Below are 11,896 nucleotides of genomic sequence, written 5' to 3'. Positions count from 1 at the left end.
ATTCCACCACCAAAAGTTGCAACTTTCAGAGGAGGTTCAGATGAACCTACACCGCAGTTCCAAAGAGGAGATCTTCTAGGCCACGCAAGTCAATCTTTACTTCTGCAGTTGCAGCTTCAAATTCAACAGCTTCTGCTTCACATGTGTGAGAGAGAGACCCATTTCAGCGCAGTAGAGAAGAGACTCATTTCTGCGTAGTAGAGAGAGAGAGAGATGTGATGAGATGAGTGAGTCTAAATGAGGAAAAGTCCTCTTATATTTATACACAACATTGGTGGGTGAACAGATGCGACTGTTGGGCTTCTGAGCCTACATGAGTTGTAGGTCGGCTTGATAATAATTCCATAATCAAAATAAATTCATATCTCCATGAATACTTATCGGAATCGGATGATCTATATATCAATCCTACACCTCTCGACGAGAGGAATCTAATAAAAATATTATCAGCCATGAATAAGATGATCCACATGAAGTTTTTCCCTGGTTTCCAATTTTAACACTCCCTCTCAACCATGGAGAACTTCATCTGCAATCTGTCTATCGGTCTTTACTATTCATCCATCAAATGCACTGCCCTGTACAGCCTGAACCTTGCCCTACTCTACTCTATTCTACCTGTTCTGCTTTGTCTTGTTCTGCCTTGCACTGATCTATACTGTTTTGCTCTGTTCTGCTCTGCTCTTGCATTATTCTGTTCTGCTCTGCTTTTGTCCGAATTATGAAGAAGAAGAAATGATCGAGGATGTATCATACTGACTCAAAGTCAGTCTCAGAGTATGTACCACTGGTCCCAGACCAGTCTCAACCAACCCGAAGTCAACGTCATAGTGAGTACAACTCCACTGGTCCTAGACCAGTATCATCCTCCACTGACTCAAAGTCAGTCTCAGAGTGTGTACCACTGGTCCCAGACTAGTCTCAGTCGACCCGAAGTCAGCTTCATAGTAAGTACCACTCCTACCACTAGTCCCAGACCAGTATCGCAGTCTCAAAGAGTGTACCACTAGTCTCAGACCAGTCTCAACCGACCCGAAGTCAGTGTCATAGTATATACCACTCTCACTGGTCCCAGACCAGTACTGCACTGACACGAAGTCAGTCTCGGAGTATGTACCACTGGTCCCAGACCAGTCTCAACCAACCCGAAGTCAGCGTCATAGTGAGTACAACTCCACTGGTCCTAGACCAGTATCATCCTCCACTGACTCAAAGTCAGTCTCAAAGTGCGTACCACTAGTCCCAAACCAGTCTCAGCCGACCCGAAGTCAGCTTCATAGTAAGTACCACTCTTACCACTGGTCCCAGACCAGTATCGCAGTCTTAGAGAGTGTACCACTGGTCCCAGACCAGTCTCAACCAACCCGAAGTCAGCGTCATAGTATGTACCACTCTCACTAGTCCCAGACCAGTACTGCACTGACACGAAGTCAGTCTCGGAGTATGTACCACTGGTCCCAGACCAGTCTCAACCGACCTGAAGTCAGCGTCATAGTATGGTACAACTCCTACCACTGGTCCCAGATCAATGGAGGTCATCCTAGCGTAGGGAGTACAGTAGATACAACGATGCGTACATCGGTACTACTATGGTCCCTAACTTCATTTCCCTGCTCATTGGTCAGATGAGAGGTACTTCCCATGAGTCCCAGACTACATGGGTAGGATGCCTCGACAGAGAACTAATCAATCCTGTCCTCACAGGAGAATACATCAATCCTGCTACAATCGCCGTGGAGAACACATCAATCTAGGCTGCCATGGAGAACACATCAATCTAGGCTCACAGGAGAACTAATCATCCTGCTACACAGGAGAGCGAAACATCCTGTTCCACAAGAGAGCGAATCATCTTGTCCCACAAGAGAGAGAATCATCTTGTTCCAGTGTGCACCACCAGGGGAGGGTGAGTCACCCTGTGGTCATATGTTTCTCCAGTAGGAACCGCAAGCCCTCAGAGCTCCCAGAGCTCAATGTATGCAACATGCAGGACCCTTGTACAAGGGTTTCTTGCCGACTCCAAGTCGTTTGGGAAAATTACAGATTAGATCTTTCCTTGGGGCTTTGACAAGGTGTATCAACCTGTACATCATCTTAATGTGATGGAGCTTCCTTGATCATCGACTTACCATATCCCAGATGATGTCTATCTGTTGGAGAAATTGACGAATACGGGATTCCTCAATAATCGAATCCCACCTCTGGTTGTTACAGAGAATCACAGTGGTATCCAATGTAAATCCAAATAGCTCACTGAAGAGCTTTCGCAACCAGACTGCCTCACACGAGGTTATGCTAGCAACAATATATCCTGCTTCGGCGGTGCTCAAAGCCACCGACTTCTGCTTCCTGCTCATCCAGGATATCGAAGTAGATCCCAAGGTGAAACAGTACCCGGAAGTGCTCTTATGGTCCACCACACTGCCTGCCCAATCAACATCAGTATATCCAAGTAGTCTCACATCTCCGGCAGTGTATCTTAATCCATGAGAGATTGTGTCCTGAAGACATCTCAGAAGATTCCTGGCATCAATCCAGTGAGGCTCAACCAAATATGAGCTCACAATGCTAACTGCAAAACATATGTTTGGACGGAGGTTCACCAAGAACATCAATGCGAATGAGTTTTTGAAACTCAGAGGCATTTCCCAAGTCTGGTCTGACATCACTACCATATAACTTCTAAAAGTTAAGATCCTCGAGGTAGTCACAGGCTTGCAGTCCATCATACAGAATCTTTCCAATATATTTACCACATATTTTCCTTGAGATAGGAAAATTTCCCTTGGCTTCTGCCACACTTCAAGTCCTTGGTCCTTCATTTCAAATTCAGAAGCCATCTCCCTCTTACATATGTGAATGAGAGGGTTTGCACCTGTTAGGAAGAGGTCATCCACATACAACACCAGTATGAGAGGCTTGTCATCTTCAACCTTAAAGTAAAGGTTAGGATCAGCTTCACTCCTAGTGAATCCCAGCTTCATCAAGTAGCTATCGATCCTCTCATACCATGCTCGGGGTGCTTGCTTCAGCCCATAGAGAGCCTTCTTCAACCTGCATACATGAGATTTTCAATCATAAATCTCAAATCCTTCAGGTTGCTCCACATAGACCTCTTCTTTGATAGAAACATGCAAGAACGCGATCTTAACATCCATCTTATGTAGGTTCCATCCTTGTGAAGCCACAAGGGCTATGATCAAGCGGATGGTCGTATATCTGGCAACAAGTGAAAATATCATAGTCTATACCTCCCTTCTGGGATAAACCACGAGCAACAAAATGAACCTTATACTTTTCCATACTTCCATTTGTTGCATGCTTTATCTTGTAAAGCCATTTTGAAGTAACAATTGTCTTGTCCAGGGTCTGGGAACTACTTTCCAGACATCATTCTCCATAATAGACTCATATTCTATGGTCATAGCATCCTTCCATAGTTAATGCTTGATGACATCTGAGAATGATGAAGGTTCATTTTGTATGATCGTGCTCATGATGGTCAGGTATCCCTGATTCCTGTTAAGTTTCTTACTTTGATGGAAGGTTCCTCAGGGTGCAGCATGTCCTTCAGCATTATCAAGTATCCCCTAAGCCATGAAGGCCTCTTCCTAGAAGAGGAAGGCTCATGTGGATGAGGATCAATCAGATCCATGGGTTCTTCTACATCAGGCATTGATTCATCATCCTTTTCTTTCAGTTCCCTGGTGTCAGCTTCTTGAGAGCTACTCAAAGTCAGCAGATTGTCCACCTTGCTGAGAGCCATATCTTTGTCAAAGGTGACATCATGACTAATCACGACTTCCCTTTGACCAGTGGTGAACATTTCTTCAGGAGTTTAGGAACCCAATGCTTGATGAGGGCATCGATTTTGTACATATACGGCGGTGATTGTAGTTTCAGCCCATAGAAACTTTGGAAGTCTTTGATCATGTAGCATGGCCCGGACAGCTTCCATCATCGTGTGGTTCTTCCTTCCCACCACACCATTCTGCTCAGGAGTATGTGGTGTAGTAGTCTCCCTCTTAATGCCAACCTCAGGTATGCCTGAGTAAACCAATTGTAATATATCGGAGGTCTTGCTTTGGCTTGAGGGGAATGGTCCCCTTTTGAGATTTCCTTTGGCACATCCCGGACATACACCTTCTTTCTCTACTTGGAATTCGGGCATCCCTGTTACCATCTGTCTTACATCGGGTAGAGCTTTGTAATGAAGGTGGGAAAACCTCTGATGCCAAAGTTTAGACTAAAGAGTTGTGTCACAAGACATGACACCTAGCGGACTTCCATCGACCTGATATAATGAATCAACACTAAACCCAAGAGTAAAGGCATCTTTAACATTATTTTTCCATATACATACCTTGCCATTGCTGAAGGTTACCTTGTAGCCTCTGTCTTCCATTGCCAAGATGGACACTAGGTTCCTTTTGAGGTCAGGTGCATTTAATACATCCTGGACTTTCTAGCCTTCTTGAATGGTTGTCCTCTTCCTCGATATCCAGCTCTCCTCTTACCTTTGCTGTTGAATTTTTCATTCCTTTGATTTGCCATAAGAGGGATTTTGATCATCGTTCTGATGTGAGTCCTTCCTTCTCTTTGCATGAGAAGAAAAGGCAGCAGGAGGACCTTTGGGCATGGGAATTTCTTGCACTTCTTCCCTTGTTTCTTCTTGAATGCATCTAGCCATTAATTCCTCGAAACCAGGAATTACATTATAGTTCAGAAGAGTAGTCTTGAACACATACCATTCAGATGGTAATCCTCCAAGAGTTGTGAGTGCCATTTCTCTGTCAGTAATAGTTTCCCTAATAGATAGGAGATCGTTCTTGATCTCAGTGATTCTTAAGAAGTATGCTTGCATACTTTCATCCTTACTCTTCTTGATTTACCTCAGCTTATTTCTAAGAAACAAAACTTGATTTGCATCATTAACTTTAAATAAACTCACCAGTCTATTGTAGATTTCCTTGGAGGTGTCCAGTTCAGAGATGTAGGCCACCAAGTGCTTGTTGATAGAGTCCCAGATGATCTTCTATTGTTTTGACTTCTTTATTTTTCATTTGTTCCAGGCAGCAGCGGATGCATTTGATGGAGGCTCAAAAATATTGCCTCTCACATGATCCAACACTCCTTGATTCTCAAGGGTTAGATCGATAGACATCTTCCATCCGTGATAGTCAGCTTTCTCACGGAGCTTGTCTTCGGCAGGGAAGAGTGTTGAGGACCCCATAGTTCTTTTAGAATAGCCTTGCCAATCTTCCCTTCAATGATTGCTCTTGCTCTTGCTCGGGCTTTGTCTTCACCTCTGCTCTGATACCATGTTAAGTTATGGTATGTTCTATGCTTATAACAATTTGCTTCTTTTTCTTATTATATTCCACCGATTAGCAATCACATGTACATAAAGTAAAGTGCAGATAGAACATTAAACGATCGACAGAAAACAAGCCAAGACAAGAGACACAAGATGTGGCGGCTAGCCAGGGACAAACCCCACAATGTGTGGGGAAACCCTTTGATCAAATCTTCTTTTATCTTCAATAATTCAGCAGAGAGAAATAGTACAATAAATCTGATTCATATCAGCAGTAGCAAACCCTAGATCAGCAGCATCAGCATTAGCGGCTTCATTATCAAACTATGGCAGACCATATCTCACAAACCGACCGTCGGATTGACTTCATTCCACCACCAAAAGTTTCGACTTCCAGAGGAGGTTCAGATGAACCTACAACGCAATTCAGATGAGGAGATCTTCTATGCCACGCAAGTCAATCTTTACTTCTGCAGTTACAGCTTCAGTTTCAGTAGTTTCCGGCTTCAAACTAGGGCAGTTGATATCTTGCAAACTGTTCATCGGATTGACTTCATTCCACCACCAAAAGTTGCAGCTTTAAGAGGAGGTTCAGATGAACCTACACCGCAGTTCCAAAGAGGAGATCTTCTATTCCACGCAAGTCAATCTTTACTTCTACAGTTGCAGCTTCAAATTCAACAGCTTCCGGCTTCACATGTGTGAGAGAGAGACCCATTTCAGCGCAGTAGAGAAGAGACTCATTTTTGTGTAGTAGAGAGAGAGATAGATGTGATGAGATGAGTGAGTCCAAATGAGGAAAAGTCCTCTTATATTTATACACAACGTTGGTGGGTGAATAGATGCGACTGTTGGGCTTCTGAGCCTACATGAGTTGTAGGTCGGCTTGATAATAATTCCATAATCAAAATAAATTCATATCTCCATGAATACTTATCGGAATCGGATGATCTATATATCAATCCTACACCTCTCGACGAGAGGAATCTAATAAAAATATTATCAGCCATGAATAAGATGATCCACATGAAGTTTTGCCCTGGTTGCCAATTTTAACATTGCTTGGCCAAATGACTCACATATGGGTGATGGGGTTGTATAATTGGATGGAACTTCATGGGAGGGGTGGGACAATGTCCCTGATCTCACCCATTAGCACTCCCACTATGACTTGGGTTGGAAAGGTTGAAACACCTTTGCCTTGAAGATCACAATGTCATGGGGGCAGGGCCCAAAGTTGGGTCGCTCATGAGGATTTTATTGGGGGGGGCACACATCAAGGTGGATTACATGATCCCCGACACCATTAGTCTCACTATAACAGGCAACATAAGAGATGATAGTGGTCTCTGTCATTGCACCTATACTTTCCCCTCGTAGCCACTGAATGCTTGAAGGGAAAGTGGTGTGGCACCCTTGGCATCACAAATAAACTATTAGGCGTGAAACCCTTGGAACTTCCAGGGAAGTTCTTGAAGGGCACGACCAAACTTGGCATCCTTGGAATCATTAAAAATAAATAAATTAATAAATATAATCAAGATATGAAAACCACGTAAATTCAAATCAAGTGGTAAATGATGGTATAACCGAGGTAACTAGATCAATAATAAAACTTGGGTTAAGGGGATCATAGGAAGAAATAAAATATTTGACCTTAAAAACTCTACCCTTCCCATGTTGGAAAATATTAGGTAGATAATGTAACTTAATTAAGTAAAAAGGGGAAAGAGGGACATAAATGTAAGGATAAATATTAATCCTAAAATAGTTAAACCTAATTAAGAGAAGAGGGTGGTGAATTAAAATAAGATTAATAAATTAAATTTTAGAGAAATTTAGAGAACCTCCATGTGGCAACAACCAACATAAGAATATCCATCTAAGAGACAACTTGAGTTAAATTAGGGAGTAGACATGGGATCAAATTTGTGACTTATCAATTAACTTAAGTAATGAACACAAATTAAGGAGTAAAAGGAGGATCAAGAGACAACTAGGAGAGGAAATAGGAATCTTGTTGAGGTGAGGAAAAATATTATTTTTAAATTAAAATTTAAGTAAATAATTTTGGAGTCCTTGGTGAGAGAGTGACACATGGGTGGGTGAATAATCATGTAGAAATTTTGAATAATTTAACACATATTCACAGAGATTATCCTGATCATACAATTATAAGCGGAACATGTATAATACATAATCTCCTCTACGTTGATCATCAATTTACAGAAGCAGAAACATTCACAGGCACACATAGAAGCATCAATCAAACTCATAAACACAGTATGTATCCCGGGGAAAGCATCTCACTAAAAACCCCACACTATCTGTATATTATATTGATTGAGTCATGTAACATTACACAGCATAATACTTCTCACAAGTATCTCCACCTCTGTTACACACAATACAGCTCAGATCTGATCTCCAAATCTCTTCCACTGCTTGCCTGCCTCCACTGCTCAATACCTACTCAAGAACTGATGAGAATTGCTTCCCAAACTCGATTTTCACCTGCAAAATAGTCACTCACTCTTTGTGGACGTGAGCAAAGGCTAAAATGCGGGCCAAATACGTGAGCAAACTCATTGGCATACTCAATCCTTTGATTGTGCAAGATCTGGTGCACAACTATAGTCACAACTGATAGCAATCTGATTCTCTACCACCTGTCCCTGTTGAACTGAACATGCACTGACATGCAACTGAGTTAACTGATGTATTCTTTAGTTGTATTATGAGTTAATAATTAGTTTAAAAACTCATCATTAGTCTATCTGCAGTTAGACTAACTACAACCAGTTTAACTAAGTTAAACTGAACACAACTCCATCAACTGTACCTCCAGTCCACTAAACTCAACTCACTTGAGTTCTAACTGAAGTCATGCATGCAACAACTCAACTGACTCATAAGAAAAACGAATTTCCTTCTGACAGCTGCATGTGCCACTTCCGTAGCTCAAACTGAAGTGCTCCAAGAGAATAAGATTAAGTTTATAGTCCAAATATTATTGTGAGATAATAATATTTGACTTTTCTATTTTTGACAGCCAGTCTAAAAATAGACTTGATCACTCACACTGTGATCACTCACACTTTCATCAAAAATAGAAGTCCATCTATTTTTCCCAACTTGATCAATCATCCATAAACATAGACATGATCCATATGTCTAAAAATAGACATAGTCTAAAAATAGACTTGCGCCAAAAATAGCCTGCGGGCCCACTTAGTGAAGGCGACTCTTTTCACTAAGCTCCATCATCTTGTTGCAATCTCAACAAATCAAACTATCGGATTAACAAAAATAATTAATTATGCATGAAATGCGAAGTGTCACTATGAGGACTCCTATAAAAGAAGGGGCAAGCCATGGGAGAAAGGACTTTTTCTTTACCCTATTATTGGATGGATGAGACTATGTGAGAGTAGTGACTACGAGCTATAGTGAGTTTGGTAAGGTATAAGACTTTAGAGGGGGGACTCCTGAGCCAAAGAGTGCTCTCCTCGACCAACTAATACATTCCTCCATTGTACAATCCCATTGCAACTCGGGGGTCCGTGGGGAAGGAGAGTACCCAAGGTGCAGGCTGGGAGGTCAACTGGTGGGTCATTACATTCAGAATAAGCACGTCAACATTCACACTCGAAGGCGACCGACAACAAAGGAAGGCAAGTAGCGGCAAGTCAAGTTTGAATCTCGTCTTCTGGTGAATGGTACCTATGTCGTTATAATATTCTTTTGTATGACTTCATTATGGCTTTAGTTAATAGTATGTAAATCAGAGGATATGTTCAATGAAGTGAAATTCAGGGATGTTTTATATAGTTCTTAATAGATTTTGAGTTCCCAATGCTATTTTCTCATGGTTTTATTTTTAGTTTATTTTAGGAAAAAAAAAAATATATATATATATATATATATAGGGTTGGTCTCTACATTTAGGGTTATGCTTGTGGAAGTACAGTATTGTAGTTCATGATCCCAGAGCAAAGAAAGTACAAGTCATTTTGTTAGTGCATTGGATGTACTACTACTTGAACCAATAACAAATATATTCCTATTGACATGCAGTGTTGGTCACAGTTGTGTGGCTAGGGTTTCAGTAGTAGAGGTTGAGCATTGGAATTAACAACTAGGGTTTGATGAGAGTTGAGCAATGAGGTTGCCATGATTTTACATTGATTTACATACTGAGAAGAAGCAACAATGATTACATTTCAGTTTGTTTTTTTTGTATTGATTTAGAGCATAGGCGGATCAAGTCTGAAAATTATGAAATGTGGTCTATCGACTGATCAAGGTAGCATGGTGGTGCAAGGTAGGAGAGTGGAGTATCCTTCAGGTTGGAACCTAAGAACACTTAAGGGAAATAGGGTGGTGATAGGGCAGGTTTGATCCTAAATAGGGAATTGAAGTGTCTGTCTAGTTCCAACTGGTAAACAGGGTGTTGGAGCCTCTAAACTAGGGCGTTGGACCGTCCTCCCAGTTGCAGTTGGTAAACAAGGCATTTGAGTGTCATACAAGTTGGAGCCTATAAATCAAGGGGTTGGAGCCTCCCTCACTTGGAGCTGAAAACTTGATATAAATCTTTAAATACAAATATTAAGAAGTATTTGGTGGTTTTTGTTCCAAAGCGGTTTCCACCTTAAAAAAATGTGTCTTTATTATTGTGCATTGTTGAATGGTGTTGATGATGTTTATATTTATCTCATGTTAATAACATTTAATTCTTTGTGAAGTTAAAAATATATTAATTGGAAATAAATATTGATTCACCCCCCTCTCAGTATTTCCAATAGTCACAACCCTCATCCATTAGCATATTACAAAAATAGTGCGTATTAAAGTTTTTTGTTTATAACCATATTATATATATGGTCTATCATTTTAACCATATTATATATATGAAACATATTAATGTTCGTTATAACAACCATTTGGAGGGGGCACATTATATAACATATTTGTTAACTCATGAACTATATGCCATGTAACTTCAACCTTTGTGCCTTTAACGGCCAACCAATAACATGTGATCATGTGGTATGTTTGTCGGTGGGTTGTCAATCTTGTTTTTGGTGGCTATGTGGAGGTTGCAATGTGAAGCTTGTGGAATCCCCCCTTTTTGGCAACAGGTTACAACAAACATTCAAATATGGAATCTACCATTCATAGAACAAAATGAACTTGTGGCCCATTGGTGGAGCTTGGGATTGTTACCACTGAGGTTGGGATTCGAACCCTGCTGATCCAACCATTCAAAAATTTGGTGTTCTGAGGTGCCACATGGCACCTTTTGATTGAGCCACGTGTTACCACCATATTGGTCCACCTACCCTTCTAGCTGACCTTATGTATACCATGTGTCGACTTCTCACTATGCCACATCATCCTACACTTGCCATGTCACCATGTATCCACTGCCATGTGTCACAGCCATGTGCTTCCACGTGTCATGACAAGTTTGATATTTTCCCTTTGGTCAAAATATTCAAACTGCCATAACTTCCTCATACATACTCTGTTTGACGTGTTTCAAGTTGCATTAAAATTATATCGCCAGGCTCTTCGATATGGAATTATTTCCATGAAATTTTGGGGACTTTGAATTTTTGGCCTTTTTGTATCCTCTTGGATCAATCCTCCCCACTAAGAAGATTTTGGACCACCAAAAGGTAAATTACTGAACAAATAGGTGAGGGTATTGTTCCCTCACTTTCTCTCTCTCAATCCACTATGCTTTACTTAGATTCATTTCCTTTAAAACCACTCAGAGATATTCCACATTTCCTCAATGTGAAGTCCTTGTTTTTCTATTTAGAATAAAATCTCCTGCAACTTATCCAAATACTCTAGAGAAAAATCGTCAATGGAAGGAACTTGAATACTCTCATCCTGATCTATGATCATTGGTGGCTCACACAATTTCAAGTTCTTGACGTTCACCTAAATAAATCTACATATATGGTGGTAAATCTAACTAAAAAACATTTTTTCCAATCTTCTCCAAAATAGTAAATGGGCCATAATGGATTGGCTTGGCATTCTTACTTTCCCGTGTTAACTTAGCTTTGCTGATATATAACTAAAATCAATCACCAATATGGAAATGATGATCCATATTTTGTTTATTACGCCTAGCATCTTATTGGGATTGGCTCTTCTCCAACCGTTCTTGCACTACTTGATGCAACATCTTGATCTTTTGTATGAATTTTTGGGCCTTATATTCATCTTTGTGCTCACCAGAATCAACATCTTTCCCAAAAACCAAATCCAATGGAGACTTCAACATGTAACTAAAATAAGCTTCAAATGGAGAAATCTATATAGACAAATGTAATGCTCAGTTGTAGGCATGTTGTACATAATGTAGATGTTCATCCCCAAATTTATGATGCTTGTTGCAGTATCCTCAAAGGAAATGTACCACAATCCTATTGACCACCTCTATTTGTCCATTAGTTTGTGGATGAAAAATGATACTTATCTTTAGCTTGGTGTCCATCATTCTCCACAAGTTAGACCAAAATTCTCCCAGAAAGCAGGAATCCCAATCTGATATCATAGAAG

The sequence above is a fragment of the Pinus tabuliformis genome, chromosome 6 (assembly GCF_031772625.1).
Source record: "Pinus tabuliformis cultivar Carrire ecotype Pingquan chromosome 6, CPIR1, whole genome shotgun sequence".
In the NCBI taxonomy this organism is placed as follows: Eukaryota; Viridiplantae; Streptophyta; class Pinopsida; order Pinales; family Pinaceae; genus Pinus; species Pinus tabuliformis.
The sequence above is the reverse complement of the archived record's forward strand: the minus strand, read 5'-3'. Positions refer to the sequence as shown.